This window comes from Cupressus sempervirens, chromosome 8 (genome assembly GCF_028749045.1).
Source record: "Cupressus sempervirens isolate cs-2001-9-10 chromosome 8, ASM2874904v1, whole genome shotgun sequence".
Lineage (NCBI taxonomy): Eukaryota > Viridiplantae > Streptophyta > Pinopsida > Cupressales > Cupressaceae > Cupressus > Cupressus sempervirens.
In genome coordinates this window covers 723,752,084-723,770,893 of record NC_143125.1, presented here as the reverse complement: position 1 = coordinate 723,770,893, position 18,810 = coordinate 723,752,084, and the positions used below count along the sequence as shown (strand labels likewise).

At 39.4% G+C, this 18,810-nt stretch overlaps 1 protein-coding gene across 1 annotated transcript in view; it reads left to right on the top strand.

Annotated features, from left to right (window-relative positions):
• Positions 1–18,810, top strand: part of LOC149544486 (peroxisomal nicotinamide adenine dinucleotide carrier-like) — a 57,520-nt gene that overhangs the window by 26,780 nt on the left and 11,930 nt on the right. The window lies entirely within an intron of this gene.

Genomic DNA, 18,810 nt, shown 5'->3' with positions numbered 1-18,810 from the left:
CTTCATCAACAGAGGCTGGTAGAGAGTTTGGCGGATCCAGCGACAGCTGAGAGAGCAACGAGGTATATGGTTTCTGCCTTTAGGAGGCCGACATCGAGGTTGCAGGGAAGGAAGCTTGAGTTTTCCCTGACAGGTGTCCATGATGCTGATGTTCCTTCATTTAGTACAACACCTGCTAGTCTTATCTGCAGTATTGATGATGGACTAGTTACATAGGGACATGTGGATGTTCCCGTGTTGGATAGCAGTATTGAACTTCAGTAGGTTGAGGCTCCCAAAGTAGTCACTATCGTTAGTTTAGAGGCAGTTGATGATGTAGTTGTCACTGACTTGTTAGACTCACTGGAGGAGGGAGTTGTTATTGGCGACTTATATGTCAGCTACTGTAGTGTTGCTCAAGTACAGGAGGTAGTTGCTTCCTTAGATGAGTCCTAGGATCGATGTTTTCATGATCTTACGTTTGAGGTGGAAGTTGAGACATGCGAGGAGTTTGATATTGCGAGGGCTTCCATTTCTTTGAATGAGGATTTGCACAAGGATGATGGCACACGTATGAGTGATCTTGTGGTGGGCGGTTCTGATTCAGTTTCCTATCACAGTGCAATTAGTGAGACAAAGAGATTGCATAGGAGTTAGGGGTTACAAAGACATCATGTGACCAGTCAATTGAAGGTGAGTGATAGTGACATTTCTTCAGCTCTTGGGCATCATGATGTTGTTCGTCAGATGATAGCTACATTTGGTTGGGGTGCTCCTATGTCTGATGAGCGCGGTGATAGTACTCTTTCTCTAGTAGAGGTTCATGCACTTTGAGAGGCTGTCAGGATCTTAAAGCATAATTACTCGCAGCTAGTTGCTGATTGGGATTACCGTCTGGAGTGGGGTAGCACCTGTCATGAGACATTGTTAGAGAAAGAGGAGGAGGTGGTGGAGCTCACCCAAGAGCTTGAGGTGACTGTGGACTCTCTTCAGTGTACTCAATGGGCCTTCAAGAGTCACAGTCACGATTGGATGAGGTGATCGTGGAGTTGGAGCATGTTCGGACCACACTAGCCCCAGATCCAGTGCAATTGCATATTGATTTTTGAGTTTGACTCAAAAATCACACAGTTAAATCCTGATAGCAATATCACAATTTGACTAGCTATGGAAATTATCTCCTACTTACCATATTGTGGTTGCTGGTGTGTTTGCTTCTACGGTTGGGGATGATGGACATGACGATGTGGCCAACACATCTGTCCAGGATATGGGTCCAATAGGTACGGATGATATGAGAGTATCAAGGGAATCAAACTCTCATGCTGATTTGCTTCCTTGTACTAGAAGCGAATATATTTCTTCATCTCATACAACTGATAGCATTGGATAGTTGGCAATGCCACATTTTCAGAGGGATGAGCTGTGGGTCGCAGGGGAGCAGGTGGATGCTTCCACATATAATTTCTACTGCATAGAATCCTTCATGGAGTATCTATTCGAGAGTTTGGATGTGAGGGAGGATTCATATAGAGTATTTGAGGGTACTCTCATTCGAGGCTCTCATGCTATGCAGAGGTTGGTGGGAAAGATTGTAGAGACTCTGTCTGCTATGCTTCCCCAAAGGGATTTTAAGGCTGGGTTTGCTGAGAGGGTTGCCTAGGATCTTGCCCGACCAATAGTTTGAAGTCAGAGATTAGAGCCATCTCCTGATTCCCAGTTTGATGATGATGAGCCCTTGACAGAGATTGAGAGTTTTTATCAGCATTACATTGTGAGGAGTGCTCATCATTTTTCTTTTGACCACAGGTAGAGGACTTGGTTTCATGTCGGTGTCGGTTGGCTCTAGTTAAATGCCATCCATTAAGGGACGGGTTAGCACCATTTTTTGCAGATGGGATTGACAGCCGCTTGCAATATCTACATAGCTCGAACATTTTGGCAGAGGTTGGAGTTGGTGTTAGTGATTCAGGTACCTGTAATTGTTACCATCTCCACAATGCAGTTGGGTGTGATTATCAGTTTGATGGGAACTTAGGTGTGGACAGAGTTGGTATTTCAGTTGTGTTGAGTTTTGATGGGTTTTTGCCTTCATCAGCACCTCGAGTCAATTTTCAAATGATTCTGATGTTGATGTCTGTTATTTGGGTGTTGGTGCTATAGGAATTGCTTGTACATAGCTCTACCTTTGGGATCCAGGTGGATTGTGTGTTCATTTTGCTCTGAGATTGCTTGGGGACAAGCAATCTTAGGTAGGGAGGACTGCAATATCCCCATTTTTAATAGGTTCCTGCAGTTGGCCAAGTTAGTTCACCATAGCAACCCTCGTGAGTTGACAAGGCGTTTTGGGGATCTCAGTTAGGGATTTACTATTTTAGTAAGTCTATTTTTAGTAGTTGCCATTCTTGGCAGTGCAGTGGGTGGCTTGGTAGTTGGTTGTCACCTGACTCACCTGCAGTTGATCAGGCTAATAATTGCACGAGCTCTTATTTAATTATTATTCATTGAGTTGCATTATTATAATAATGTTTATATTATTATAATAATGACTTTAAGTGATTATCTAAAAAGCAAGTTGGAAAGTTTCTAGTATTGAGTTCTTGTGGGAAACTTCCACGATTTCTAAAGTGGAGTTTTCTGGAAATTTTTGCCAACGAGAGCTTATAAATGAGAGCTCATTTCATTGGGAAAAGCACGCTTGAAGATATATTTTCTTTTGTTGCTTTTGTGGCTTTTTTTGAGTCTGATATTTTGTGGCCCTTGCTGAACTATAAGGGTTGTAAATTTTGAGAATTGCATTTGCAATTTAGCTGCTGAGGCATAGTTAAGTTTGCCCAACTTCTCTATTGTTCATCACTGTAGCTGAGAAGTATTTTTATTCCACTGCTGGAGTATACTGGATTTGTTATTTACTAGGAATTCGTCCTACTGTTGTTGCTATGGCTAAGGAGGAGCTTAATTCTGGAGATTGTCTGAAAATGGTGGGATCCATTGGAATTGTTATACCAATCAGTGTTTGCATTATTAGAGTTTGACCTGGGCATTTGTGACTGCTGATTATTACCCGGGAAGGCAGCGTTTGGATGTTACAAGCACCAGTCATCGTTCCAAAGGCTGAGGCATAAATTAGTTGCTGGACGTCACTGCTACAGGACCCACGTTTCATTTCTAGAGATCAGATTTCTATTTCCAGGGACTGCAGATTATTTACAGGGCTGCGTCTGCATATTAGGAGGATTTAGAGGCCTTTACTAAGGTCTGCGATCAAGATTTAGGGCCCAAAATTCACTGTTATGAGCCTGCAGTTATCTAATAAATTGGCATGTCTGCAATTATAATTGTCAATCAAGCTGAAAATTCTGATACAACCAGTGTTGGGCCATTGGGTGTACAAACAGGCACTCATCTGGAGCTGTCAGGTTCCTCTATTTTATGTTTTAATTTGCAAACTGTAGTTATTTGGCTTGATCAATAAAGTATGACAAATCCAGTTGAGATGGAAGTGACGGGTCATATTCAATTATAAACTATTGGTTTTAATTAATACAGAATTTCAGAATTACAGTAGTCCTGTTAATAATCAGTTTTCTCCAGTGCATTCATTCATCATAGTTGTCAAGGCGGGATTTTCATACTACATCTTTAATTGGGCAAGATCTATTTGCAATGTGATCAAGACTTTGGCATTATATAAATTATATAGTATCAATTAGCTTGCCTGCCAAGTTTTCATTAAAATGACAACCTTATGAATGGGTAAGGAAATGGATGTTGATAAAATTAATTCAGTTAAGCCATAACCAGACCGGGGTTATTATAGGGTGGTCTAAGAGTAATGCACAATGCTCCTTGTGGGGGCGAGGGGTAGCGCCCCTTGCGACGTTTGGAGGCAATGCCCCTAGCAAGGTTGAGAGGTTGTGCCTTTCAAGAGATCCTGGGACCTCCAAGACAAAATTAACACCTTCAGAACCATACAAAACTCCATGTTGCACATCATTGTTTTGTGACTTTTTACGGTGACAAGTAATATGTTGAAGAAGCTAGAAAATACAGATTTCATATAGTGCCACACTGCCGCCAAGCAATTCACATAGTGTACCACACTATATTGTTTGATGTGAAGCTCCCAACACCATGTTTAAAAACCAAATTTGTCCCTATACTGCTTGATGTGAAGCTCTCAAACATCGTTCATGAAAATCAAACTTGTCCTCTATACCTCGTACAATAAAGCTGATGGATATGAAGCTAAGGGATTTCATACATCGTATGAGAAGAACAATACTAGTGCAAATTTAGGCCTTAATATAGTTTGGGCATTGACATAATACTCCATACTACATGATCAATATGCAAATCTGCACAACAAAAGTTGCTCGTACGTCATGTGTAACTAGTAATGTATGATTTGCAAAAGAAAATGGGTAGAAAAGCTTTGATTTTGAATGATATGCTTCTAGGTGGGAATCTGGTGTACAATGATGTTCTCGTTTGTGTGCTACAATAGGAAAGATCAATGATTGAACTCGTATGGCACTATCTTGAACCATAACACTATCAACAACCTTTAGGAAAGATCGATGATTGAACTAGTATGGCACTAGTAGTAATTGACTTTTGCCGAGCAGTGGTGAGCCTTCTCAATGATAGTCTAAAGTGTCAAGACATGGTCCATAGTTTGAAAATTAGTACAAAAACCCGCGTGCCCCTTAGCTTGGTAGTGTCAACAATTAAGCTCACTAGATAGTATATTGTTCAACACAGTGGCATAGAGTTTGGAAAACGTGTGCCCAACCATGATGGTCTTGTAGTTGTTGAGGTCCAAAACCGATCCAGTCTCATGGATTGGATAAATAATGTCGTGTCCAAGAATTAGGAAAGGCAGTACAAACCACTCTGTTAAAGAGTGTAGTGAGAAGGGTGCCCATGATGTTAATACCAAGCTTGAAGAGCTCCACTTGGAACCCTTCCTCATTCTTTGTCTTGCTACCGTTCATGTATCTTACTGCCTTGTTGATATTGGAGAATGTAAGGAGGTGACAATGTGGTGGGGGGGGTGAGGTGGAGGGTGGGTTAGCTGGGGATCTCATAGAGAGAGGAAGTGTGGGAAATTAGGGAGTTGTGGTCCAGAGTGGGGGGGGGGGGGGGGAGGCGAGGAAAAAAGGTACGCTAGAAGAGTTTCAGAGACTGCAGAAGAGAGGCATTGAGGGATCTACATTGCATCGTGATGAACATTTGCTTTTATGGCGAAGAAGACTGCGGTAGTCGGTTTTCAACTGGATAAGTGTAGGGGAGATGGTGGAGATTGCCAAGTGAACCAAGTTGTGAAAGGATTTGTAGTACTTGTGAAATTGCTAATTCACAGGGCAAGTATTCCTACATGTGATTGCGGAAAAGGGAGGAAGTATGGTGGGGGATGCAGAGGAGGGCGACTGTCCGCAATGTGGTAGCCAGTGAATCAAACATGGAGGGAGCATCTCCAGAATCGAACGAATCTGAGGGGAGGAGCTTTCTGAGGTGATGGACGAAGAGGTGGTGATTGCTCTCGGCAAAGTAAAAGGAGGTGTGGGTGGAGGGGGCTAACTCAGGGAGGGGGTGAGGGGCGGGTGGAAGGAGGGAGGAGAGCCTGAAGGAGAGGTTGAGGAGGGCGTGATTAGCTAGAGGAAGGTGAGAGATGGTGAAGTGATGGATGGAGGGGATGAGGGAAGCAAAGGAAAGAGCGTAGTCAACCACACTCACATAGATGGTGAAGTGATGGATGGAGGGGATGAAGGAAGCAAAGGAAAGAGCGTAGTCAATCACACTTACACTATTGTAGTGAGGCCAAGAGGTGAAAAGACCATAACTAAGAAAGCATGAGAGATCGTTTAGGATCACTAGGTCATAAGTCTCACAAAACTGTAGCAGATGGCGGTCATATCTAGTGATGAGACCTTGGGAATTCTTTAAAAATAAATGCAAGCCTAGTGTATCTGGATCCAACTTCGTCTTACAAACCGAGTTGGACCCCCTATCATGGAGGGGCATCTAGTGGTCCCTGGTTTTGTTGATGTCAGTTTTGTACCACTACATAACATATAGGAATTGAATACTTGATATGGAATATCAAACACTCAACCCTCTTTTGAAAAGTAAATACTCATGAAGAACATGAGAAAAACTCCAAGGTTCCTTACACCTGTGGATACTAACTCAGTTATATTAATGTGATTTGTTGGTTAATCACGTAGGCGGGCTTATATTGTTCATTTAAGGATGTCGAACTCTCGTTGTGATGGTGATGATATCTAGCTTCGCAATGTATTCTTGCGCCAAATGATGTTGATGGTGATGATGATGAAGGGTATGGCTGCCAATGATGCTTCTCCTTTTCTAACTTTCTTCTTAAATGAACTCCAACTACTAAACTACTTGCTGCTTTACCTCTTCTCCTATGAATGGAAAGATTAACAAATGAACGGGGATCAAATCTGATGAAAACTTACCAGCCGCTCTACCTCCATAGATGCAACGATTCAAGGGAAAAAGACTAGATTACCACACAAGGCTTCCTAACCAGCCGCTAGGATGCTAGTGGCTCACTTTATAGATCCCTATCAAAAATCGACTAATATCACCATACAACTATCCATCTACTCTTACTCTTAACAACTTTCTTGAAATAAAATATACTTTGACAACTTCAATGAAATTTAACTCTAACTATTGGAAGAAACAATGCAATAACACCAAGTGTTCTTAATCACCATGCAAGACACAACAATGATAAAGAAGCAATTTTGGTATTATCTAAGCAACAATTTTCTTCAACCCTTTACGAATGAGAGCAAATGGCCTTATATAGAGGCCAAAATTACAACCAACGGTAGAGATTAAGAGGCAAAATTAACGATCCATATTAGATCCCAGAAACCCTAATTAGGGTTGCCACCCCATCGGCCAATGAGAAGATGCCACCTCATCAATGGACCAATGAAAAAAAAGGAAAAGTGGCAACCGATAAGAAGGCACCAAAACGGTAGCTAATCAGAATTAGACACCTATCCTACCCAAGAAGAAGGAGAATTTGCCACTTGGGCTTACATCAAATGATCCTCTAATATAATTCTACCCTTTTCTTTCATCTTTTTAGCCAAGGCAATGAACTTGGCTAGCCTAGCATTGACTTTCTTCATGGGAGGGCAAGGCATGTGCTTCATCTCGAGCTCAACCGAATTCATCATGTTGCTCGCTGCTTGCAGTGTCTTCTAATGATCCTTCTCATACTCTCGCATATCCAATAAAAGCATTGAGAGAGGCAAGGGTGCCCAAATGCTTCTTCTTGATGGCAACCTTCCCCAACTCATCCAATCTTGATCCAAATTCTGTCTCAATGACGTTCTCCTCTTTGGTATCTTCAAAATCAAGTGCAGTCCCAACATTGCTCATAATGGTTGAAATGGAAGTGTCAACGCTTGGGCTGTGTTGTGCAATCTCATTCTGTATCTCTTCAAGTATCCTCAATCTGATAGTCAAGGCATCAAACCAAGACTCCACCGCACTCATCCCTCCTTCATCTACCAACTTGGTTCTCTCCAAATATCTCTCTAAATAGCTCAATAAATGACTATAGCCTGGGAATGGCTAAGTCCTTGATTGGAAGGAAATTCTTCCACTCCCCTTCAAATGTTCTAAATTTGTCTCTAATAGCCACTAGTGAATTGAATGTTGAGATAAAGAAAGGCAAGAAATTTCTTCCATCTTGAATTATAACATTGGTCCAATCTTTGACTTCGCGTAGCTGAGCCGATATCTCTTCTATGTTGCTCCTGCTATCTTGCAGAAGGGCTGCCTGGTGCAACTGTTGGATAGGCTGGCAATCTCTCCAATACTTGTTCTCGGCCTCCAACTTTACAATCCTCTCATTTGCCTTCCTCAATCTTTCTCTAATTGAAACCATGCCTTCCTGGATCTCCTCACACTCCATCTCATCTGTGATTCTTCCCAAGTTATGCTCTACTATTTCATACTCCTGGGCTACAGTCTCATCCACTGCCTTGCTAACCTTTGGTATAACAATCTGAACTTTTCGGTGACCCTCATCATTGCCCCGGATTACCTTTGCCACTGTTTTTGCAATTTGTTTCTGTTTCTCGCTATCTTACTAACCCTGGAATATCTTCAACTATTTGGATAGTCACCACCTCGCCTCTTGGCATAAGTATTTGCCTTAACCATAGTGGTTCAGTGCATCTCCCCAAATTTGGATTCGGTTCGACTAACAAAGCATCACCAACGGCCTCGGGCGCTTGGCTTATTTCCTCAATATCAATTGGCCTATCCTCTTTTTCACTAGTGACTGTCACATCATCTCCATGTTGGTTCTCCGAGAGGGGAGAGTACTTGGTACTGTCACTGTGACCACTTGATTTTGAATCAGAGCTCACCTCTACCGCGACCCCTTGTCCACTTTTATTATCCCCTTGGCTTTTAGCCTCAATTATGCTCTCCCTAGACGGTGCTGCATTCCATCTCTTTGTTGGAGGTTCCCGATGTTCTTTACTTTTCTCAACCTCCAAATTTCTCTTCTTGCCCTTAACTACTCTTGGTTGCTGGCTATTGCCTTCACCTTTTTGTTCGACTAACTCCACTAGACCTTTCTCCGGTTTCATCTTCTCATAAGTAAGGCGTACCTTGTGACTTTGTAATTGCCTTAATTTCTCATTGTACCATGACTCAGTGTGTAGATCAACTGTCATTGTAACTGCCTCTAAGGAAGGATCCTGATGATCATCCCAATCCATTGGACCCAACTCTGTTCCATCCACTATATCATAATCTTCTCTTAGCACATTTTCATCATCTTCCAGCTGATCAGGAATATCAAGGCGTCTCCATCTGATTGCCCTCATCATGTCCATTGACAATCTTGAGAAAGCTAGCTTTCTCACATGAAAGTCATCCTATGCATTGGCCTAAAAATCTTATATAGGAGGAATATGTTTGAATGTGTTTTTGCGAGATGCGTTGATAAGACCATTAGGATCGAATCTTTGTCTTGCTCTATACCATCCTAGATGATACTGTTCTAACTCTTTCTCCGCAGCTGCAAAGGCGACAGGATTGGGGCAAGTATCATTGCCTATTCCAAATGAGAAGGTAATCCTTGTCTCATCCTTAAGTTTCATCATCTTGTCATAATGCTCAAGTTTCCTAGCCAACTCCATCAAAACTATCTTGTCGGGTGGGTACCTTGGAAGTCTCTTGGGACAAACTATACTTCTTGCTACTCTAATATATGTAAATTGCGGAAATTGGGTGAACCAACTCCCATACTTCCTAACTTTTAATTCTACTTTCGTTGAGAGCCTTCTAGTAGGTGTCCCTTGTAATATCCTTACTGTCTTCATGGCAAAGGCGTCATAAAACATCTTATAATTTTTGGTGTTGTGCAAATGAAGTTGTGGATAGTACTCATGCACCAAACATTGCCCCAACCCATTGCCAATCACTCCTAAGGCCTTAAGTCCAGGATTTTCATATAGTCTCGCAATTAGATAGAAAAGATAGGATCCCATATAGAATTGCTTTTGATTTTGCATTGTCCTAAGTTGCAACTCTAGATTTTCACTTATGATTCTAGCCCAATCAAATTTTCTCTTTTTATTTTCAATTTCATCAATAAAGTGGTTCATCTAGTTCTCGAATTGCATACCTTGAGCCACGCCCATGATTCAGCTGAGAAGCACAATTAGATTGCTGTACTCTGGTGTGAAAACTGACTTGGTGAGCTTTGACGACTTGGTGACTCCCTTATTGCCTTCATGTAACCAATTTTGCTTTAGATGAATGAAGTAGGCCTCCTGGTTACTGTGAAAGAACATGGTTGTTTGATCCATCGTTACCACCGTCATGCCTTTATACTGGGGAATATTGAATACCTCTTCAACTACTTGTCCGTTGATGTTAGCCAACACTTTCTTCCCTTTATCAAAAATGATGGACTTTGTCACAATATCAAATCGGGATGCACATTCCATTACCAATTCTGGGTAAGGCAAGGGAGGACGGAAAGCCGCCATGTTTACAATTCCGCTCTTGTAGATCTTCTTTGCCATGGGGGATTGTCCTTCCTTCAATCTATCCTTCAACTGTACCATGTTCATTGTGCCGATATTGGTATCATTTATTCGCGTCACTTTCGAGAAGAAGATGGTCTTAGGCATCATGTCTTCCTTGTCTTCTTTGGTATTCGTTTCCTTTGGGTTCTTGCTTGCACTAACATCTACCATCCTAAACATTTATTTCTGCCCCTTTGTTCTAAATGATATGGACTACACTTATCAATCTCCAAACTTCTTTCTATCAATGAAATCTAGCTTATTTCCGCCTCTCCAAATTCTATCTCTACACTTATCAATCTCCAAACTTCTATCCTAGGGATGAGACTACCACTTATTTTTGCCTCTTTGTTACCTTAGGATGGACTACACGTATCAATCTCCAAACTTCAATCCTAGGGTGGTCTAGCTTATTTCTGTCTCCAAGTGTCTTATCATGAAATCTACACTTATATCTACCAACTTCAGCCTATCAATGGAAATGATGAAGCGGTGGATGAATAGTGCAAGAAGAAGATAAGGGAAATGAACCAAACAAGAACAAGGAATAAAATCCGCCTTTAAAACCAATCTTCACCTCTAAAAATGAATGAGAATGTTACCTTAAATCTGCCTTTACCAATAATCGGGTCTCTTCAAGTTCAGATCAGATCTCGAAAATTTCAATCCTCCTTCAAAATATAATGCCCTAGCAAATGAATTGCTTGCAAAATCTGCTCATGCCACCGAATTTTGATCTTGCCAAAATCGGTCAAAATGAAGGAAATCGCAGCCCTAGGGCAGAAAAATCTGCTCTAAATCAGAATTTCGGTTCTCCAAATTCACCCACAATTGCCAAAATTCATACCTTAAATCACTTTGCCTCTTCACCAAATAAAATCGCCATAGCTGAAGAAGAAACCATTGCCCTAGGAGGAAAAATCAGACCTCAAAATCACTGCCAATCTTGCAAAAATCAGGCTTTCCCTCCCAAATTCGACCTAGGACAGAAATCACCCAACTTGCAAAAATTGGATCTGCTTCTCCAAAAATCACCTTAGCTGGAAATTCGCCTCTTTAGAAGAAAATCGCTCAATCTTGCAAGAGGAGGTGGAAAGAATGAATGAGGAAATAAGAGGGGGGAAGCCCCCTTCTTATACCAAACTTTTACCTCCTTGAATAGGGCCGACCTTCTTAGAGGGAAACAAAATTTAAGTTTGTCCCCCAATTAATGGCCTAGATTTAAATGAAACATTAAATTGACTTAGCCCCATAGTGAAATTGGCCCATTTAATTGCTAGTTTGATACGAATTTGCAAAATAGAAACAAGGTAAGCCTAGGAGATGTCAACATTTTCATTTAACAATGATTTGGTAATTAAAATATCATTAAAATTAAATCTAGCAAGCTAAAATTGATTTTCAATTCCAAATTACCAATTTCCTTTAACCTTTCTAAAATCTTCTAGGCAAAATTTCATCCAAATTAATGCGATTTTGCATTTCAATTCAATTTCAAATTTTTAACAAAATAAATCCTTTTCCTGGTAGTCAAAATTCAAACTCCAATTTCAATTTCACTATAAAAAATTTCCTTATCACCAAAAAAATTCAAGATTTTCCAAAACGACTAAATCTAACAAATTCATTTTGAAAATGCTCAAGCTTATACAATTATTTCAAATCTTCAAAAAATCCATTTAAGTCCAAAATTGCAAATTTATCCTGCTAGATATCGTTTTAACCATCGAAAAAAGTTGTTGAATTATGTTTGGCCTAAGGACAAAATTACATGTTTCGGAAGATTATGTTTTGCATTGGGTGAAAACAAATCAAATGAAACCCCTGGCACAAAGGCGTCCAAGGTGTAAAATTGTAAATTAAAAAAAAACCTCTGGACAACTCCAAATTCGCTAAGGCAACCAAACAAATTCCCAACAATCTGTGAAAATTGCCAAGGCTTGCCCAAAAACGGGGGTCAAAAAATTTTGGGGTGATGACGTGAAAATGTCACAACAGGTCTGTGCATTGAAGTCTCTTAGAATTATGATGTCGCCCAAGGCAGAAAATTTGGTGATGTGCCCATGGAGGTGCTTGAAAGGATTGTCAATGTTGGAATTCTGAATTGCATAGTATGAGAAATCCAATGGGGAATAACACATCACGATGAAGATGTCTCTAAAATGTGATGTCACTCGACTAATGCAGATCCACATGAACTTGGCTGAAATGTCAGAGTGGGCCACCAAGACTGTGCTGAAAATGTTGTCCTTGACCAAATAAGTAACTCCACGAGATCCCTTGATCCTGTTGGATCATCTAACCTCATCCCTGAATGTAGACAACCACTGATAATTGGAGACACCCAGAAGAAGACAAACAAGGCTCTCACGTGTCTCTGTAACAAGAAGAATATCGACAAACCCTAGCGTATCCTGAAAGAGACTTGCCATTCCAACATTGGACGAGCAAGGAACTAGAGTGAAGTTCCATTACATTCAACTGCCTTTGTGACCGTCATTTGGCCTTGGTATCTGACCTCGATTCCCACCCAGGAGGAGGGGAATTCCAAATAACAGCTATGAGGTTCTTGATAGCGACCCACTTCCCGTTGCACCTAGCCTCAACTACTAGTCCCCAGGAATGTCTCAACTCTGTCACCTATGATCTAGTGAGATCCTTGTCAAGAAAGATCTTAGTGAGAAGAGGAAAGAGCTTCCTCCTCTCCCTACGAACCCACAAACGGTCAACAAGTGTGAGAAACCTGAGATTGAGAGTTCTATCTTGTCCAAGCTAGGCCATGTGGAGTGTAATATTTGTAATACTTAGTTGATCACTGAGAAAAGAGGAACTTGTAGTGAAAGGATCCATAGAGGAGGGAGGAAGGACCCAAACCCAAAGGTTGAGTTCCCAAGCTCGCCTAACACGCTTACTAGCCAAATTGGCTTGGACAAGCTCCTCAACCCCCAAAAGTGGACCCAAACTGGAGTTGCTGCAAATACAGGCCCAAGATTTTAATTGCTACTTGGTTTCGGATTTAAGAGAGGATTGTTTGCTAACTAAATCGGACTGCTGATCTTGAAGCTCTTGAACTTGTGCCTTGCCGACATCAATCAGCTGTCTAAGGTCGGTAGAGGCACTGTCAAGAGTAGAGGAGAGGTCCACAACCTGTAACTTTGATACTATTATTAAGTGGAACTTAAAAATTTTAAATACTATTATTAACGAACCAAAAGAAAAGAAATGTTCAATCCTGTACTATTGACTCACACAATCAACCTATATCCATTGGTTTGTCATTTCACACAAAGCTTGTTAATGCAGGCAATTTTCAGCAATTGTGCAAGTGAGCTTCTCTGGATTGGATATACTTCATAGTCCTAAAATGATTTTTCTAGGTTTTGACTTGTGAAAAATATGAAAATAGAAGGATATTTACCTCTTCAATAGTGAGCATTGTCATCCTTGGCCATTCCATAATTCACAGATTCAGTAAGTACTTGCCAAAATTTTTCTCCCCTGAGTTTTTCTAACTTTAACTCATTTAGTTTTTTTTGGGTGATTTTTTGATAGAACTAACCAAACAATAGAGTTTGATGGCTCAACTTGCACCACGCCAGCAACTCCTCGAAAATACAAAATAAATAACATAGATCGACCACTCAGAAAATGTTCTTTGGCTTTATAGGCATTGTTTTTTGCTTTCCAATGTTGTATGGAATTGGTGTGTGCTGCCTCTAGACCCGACTGGGGGTGCTATCCCTAGACCCCTTGCAAGGGGCATTGCCTCTGACCTTGTTATCACAAATAGGCATGCTGTCTTCATTTGCCAAAGAGGTTGGCACAAAAATTTATTAAATGTTTGAACGGGTCAGGGGAAAATAAGACATGATATATTTGTTTAAATGCATGCCCTCAAGCAAATCTTAAATGGATTTATTTCTAGTTGATTAGGGGTCTGATGAGATATTCATTAGCCATCACTATAAAGCTGCTCTATAGACACAATCAAGTCATCACAGCACCTCTCCATGATCAATTCTTTTTCATGTCTTAATTCAACTGCCCCATAGAACTTTAAAGTTTTGAAGCTACCACTCTCCAGTTTCGTAAATGAATTTTAGCCATTTCCATCTAATCCTAAACTCTCCATTTCTACAATTTGTATGAGATTATTCATGTCACCATCTATCCTATTCCATGCATCTTGTTTTTGCCACTGCAATGAACCTTGAAGCACTAGAATCTTAAACATTGTTATAAATCAGCTCCAGGGTAGAACTAAAAGTTAGCTGAATGTATAATCCTTTAAAGTGCCTAGTTTATGATAGGGAACACATTGGAAAATAACAAAGAATCAACATGAAAAGAAGATTCACTCCCGTTACCAGTTCTTCCCAAGCCATTCCTTTGCAATATGAAGAACTTGCCCATGCCTCATAAGCGATGCCTCAGGCTTATCCTTTGGCTGTGTTTTCCCTTAAAAATCTCTTATTAGAATTTAATCTTAATGAAAAAGATAATAAACCACCCAAAACTTCTCTAAATCAGCTTTGTAGCCGTTCACACCAGGCATCACTCTGCATCCTTTATCTTGCAATCTTGCTCCAACGTGGGTATTGTAACACTAAACATCCCCCCACTCCCCTTATTTGGGGCTGTATTTAAAACCTGTTAATTTCCACCCCAAATCATCTCTCCCTGCCCTTGTGACCTGCTTATGGCTTTTGTTGTTGTTTCAATTCATGTACCTTTACCAACTGCCATCACACCAAACTATGGCTTGTTTAAAAACCCTTTCACACACACAGCTGAACCTGCAACGAAGGTTGATCCAAATGTTTTTGCTATCCTTAGAGAAATTATTAGATTCATCTGCAATTAGAGCCACTACCTGTGTGGAGCTCATACACACAACCCATTTATGGAAATGAGCTAGCTTTCCCTCATCCATATTGTGAAAAAGCAATAGAAGGGGATGCATTGGATGGACAACTACATTGATTCACTCAAATATTAATCATGGATAGCAATGAATATACTCACTTAGCAATCGACTCCTTGTTGCCAGAAAATGCATGGTACTAGATGGTAGAGATTATCCAAGACTGGGCTGAATTCTCAGCTCTACAAAATGTCATAATAAATGAGGAGAGAACTCAAACGTGGGAGGTTTGCATGGACCTAATTGGGAAGCAGCGTCTGGTTGGCCTTCCATGAAAGTTATTCAAGTAGAAGATGAATATTTCAGGGAAGAAATATTTGCTCTGAACTTTGCATATTGCTAATCACAAACTCTATGATGTTATCCGCAACTACCAAACAGAAGAATTGTAGTAATTATCTGTGGTGTCTCTACAACTTCTTTTGCAACTTGGCCAGTAGAATTAGAGTGAAATAGGCATCTTCAGCTGATTTAAGGTTGACAAGATTAAAAATCAGCCTCTTAGAAAATTCTCTTCAGTAGGAATTTCCTTTTATTAAAAAAAAGAGATGCAAAGATGTATCTTATGTTTCCATGCTTGTTGCAAGGGTGAGTTATGGAAGAATTGATGTTGGCTTTTCGATATTTCCATGCCCATGTTTGAGGATGTCATATAGGTTAGAACCCTCAACAATGGGACTAGTGAGGCCTCTTGCCTCCCACCATTGATTTTTCAATTTATTATTGATATGGAAGGCCATTGTTGGCATGTCTTGTCCTATGGAGGTTGGGCCAGTCTTATAAGGTGTCATCTGGACTCAAGTTTGATATATATTCACTATGGCATTGACCACTCTCTTGTCCTCATTGAAGAGGAGAGATGGAAGGTTGGTTCAGAGACATGTTTTTGTGAAGTGCCTCTATATGCCTGCATGTGAACTTTGGCACAACTGATTGTTTTCTTGTTGACATATGTGTTGGAATGCATTAGCTTTGAGTTGGAGTGCTTTGGTTCTTGTGGCACATCTTGATGTTTGTACCAGAGTGGAGTATATGCACCTTGTTTAGGTCATTTAATTGATTATTGAGGATGTGGGGGCATTTATGATATTCACAGTGAGAGCTTAAAGTTTGGAGAACCAAGCCAATAAGTAATGCGAAGGATGCAGAGGAGACAACTCATGCACCAACAGTGTGCGTATTGCATTGCACTATGGGCTATGGCACTTGAAATAAACATAGAAACAAAAAGATTTCCGTGATTGCATTTTTCAGACTTCTGGTGTAATATCCCGTAGCCGGCTATATCCTTAACAAACACCAATTTACTTAGCTAATTAAGAGTTTGACATTTCGTCAAACATTTGGCAGACAAACTGTTAACACTCTAAAAAATATTAGTCACCATATCAGAAGATGCACAACTACTCACGAATTATAGTTGTTTTTGGCCCATCATATTTTGCCAAAATAAATACCAAACCACAGTATGCAGTTCTGAAATAATGATCAGCTTGTGATCAAAACTATTCTTGCAAATATTATGCCATGGAATAAGATTCACAAGAGTTGAGCAAAAACCAAATTGTAACAATAACAAGTTTCTCAAATATCATCACATTGTTTACTGCACAATAAGCAATTATTATTTAATTCAGATTGTGAACCTGATAATGATCTCACGATGGGTGTCCAGCTACACTATCAATTGCAGCCTCCAAAGCATATGTACGTTCCTAGATGAATTCACTGACTTTTCTCACCAAAATATCGAATGGTAGCTATGGCATAGTTGAAAAACTCGGTTTCACTGAAATCTCGGCTAGCTCAAAATTTTAGAAAATCTCGGAATCACCAAAAACTCGGCAAAAAAATCAGCAATAAATCGGTACTTTTATCAAACATTTGAAAATATATAATTTTTACAGATATTTATTAATAAATAATTATGAAGACTATAAATAAATATATTTGTTCTCTATAATGAATTTATAATTTATAAACACTATAAACTTATAAATGCCATTAATAAACAATGCATATGCATATTAGCATTAAGAATAAATATAAAGTATTATAATTTATTAGATATACAGTTACTAATTTATACTAATTTATATCTCTCTATAATGAATTTATAAATTATTAATATACAATATTATGTATTAATATATAGTATTATATCTCTATATTATACAGTATTATAAATTTACAAAACCAGTTAAAACAAGTTAAAAATTGTATATTATAAACTTATCTATAAACTCATGATCATCAATTCATAACTTATATAAATTTACAACTCATAGCTCTATAAAAATATATATAGTGATGTTAACAGGAGCATAATAGTGATGCCTGTATGAGGAGATTTGACTACCATGCATTGACTTTCCAAGTTATTCATTGGGGATGAAATTTGGAATACTTAGACAAATTCACATTAAATTTCCAAATATGTTTTCTGTAACCTATTCAAGAGCAAAACCATTATGTGTATCCTACAATCAACAATCCATGTGATGGCATCTTTGAGGCATATAATCAAAATAGTTCCTACGTCTGAATCTGTGCTTCTATGTTTTCTTAGCAGTCTGAATTTGTGTGCCTTAATAGTCCTCAGTAATTGTACCTTTCCTCAGCAGCCATCGCAGCCCTTTTATTAGCTGTCGCAGCCTACGGGAAAATAAAAAAACTGTAAACATTATTGTTTTTCAAGTTGACTTAATTTGCAGTTTTTTGACCCAAAAATCATAAAAAATGTGATTTTTTCATCCCAAATGCAGTACAATTTTTTCAAAATATCATCAGCAATTTATTTGGCGATTATATCGGTTAGTAGTTTTGCTCGTAATATCTTGTGATATTAGCGATATATCACAGTTTTTTTAAAGTATGAGCTATGGTATTGAAATTGCAGACCTTCACGATTAATCACAGGCCTAAATAATGGCCATTTGCAGCTAACTGGCCCTGCAAAATGAAACACATGACTTCTATTTCAGATCGCAGTTTCTCCCAACTTCAACATAGGCTTCCTAGATGCCCAAGTATTAGAAATGCAGACCCTGCTAGCTGATCCCAGACCTTATAAAATGTTCACCAGTGTAGAAATATGTTGAGGCTGCTACAGGAAGAATGAACTGGCAGCCCCAAACAAAGTGCAGAAAACCTCAGCAGTGAATTCAAATACCTCTCAACCACAAACCCTCGCCAACATTCAGATAAGTTCTACAAATGCCAATCTCCAAAGATACAAAATGGACAGTAAGAGATATGCAACAACACAATTGCTAACCCTCAGCTAGATGCACAATAATTTCAGTATAATTAACAAGATTATTCTTCTCCCTAGATACAAAAGATACAGTAGGAGAATGTTGGTCAATTGTATACTTCAGCACAATAGCCATGAACTTCTCAGACTTAACCCTTATATATCAGCAAGGGTATATAATTCAAAACTCAGGAAAAAATCACAAAGGCACAAAAAGAAGATATATACTCAAGCGTGCTTTTTCCAATGCAATGAGCTCTCATTTATAATCTTCCGTTGGCCAAAGTTTCTTAAATAACTCCACTTCAAAAATTGTGGAAGTTTCCAAAAGAACTCAACACTAAAAACTTTCCAACACGCTTTTTAGAAATATCTTTTAATGTCATTATTATAATAATATAAACATTATTATAATAATGCAACTCAATGATTAATAAATAAATAAGAGCTCATGCAATTATTACTTTATTAACTGCAGGTGACGACCAACTGCTGAAGTCACTCACTGCACTGCCAAAAATAGACCTACTAAAAATAGTAAATCTACAGCT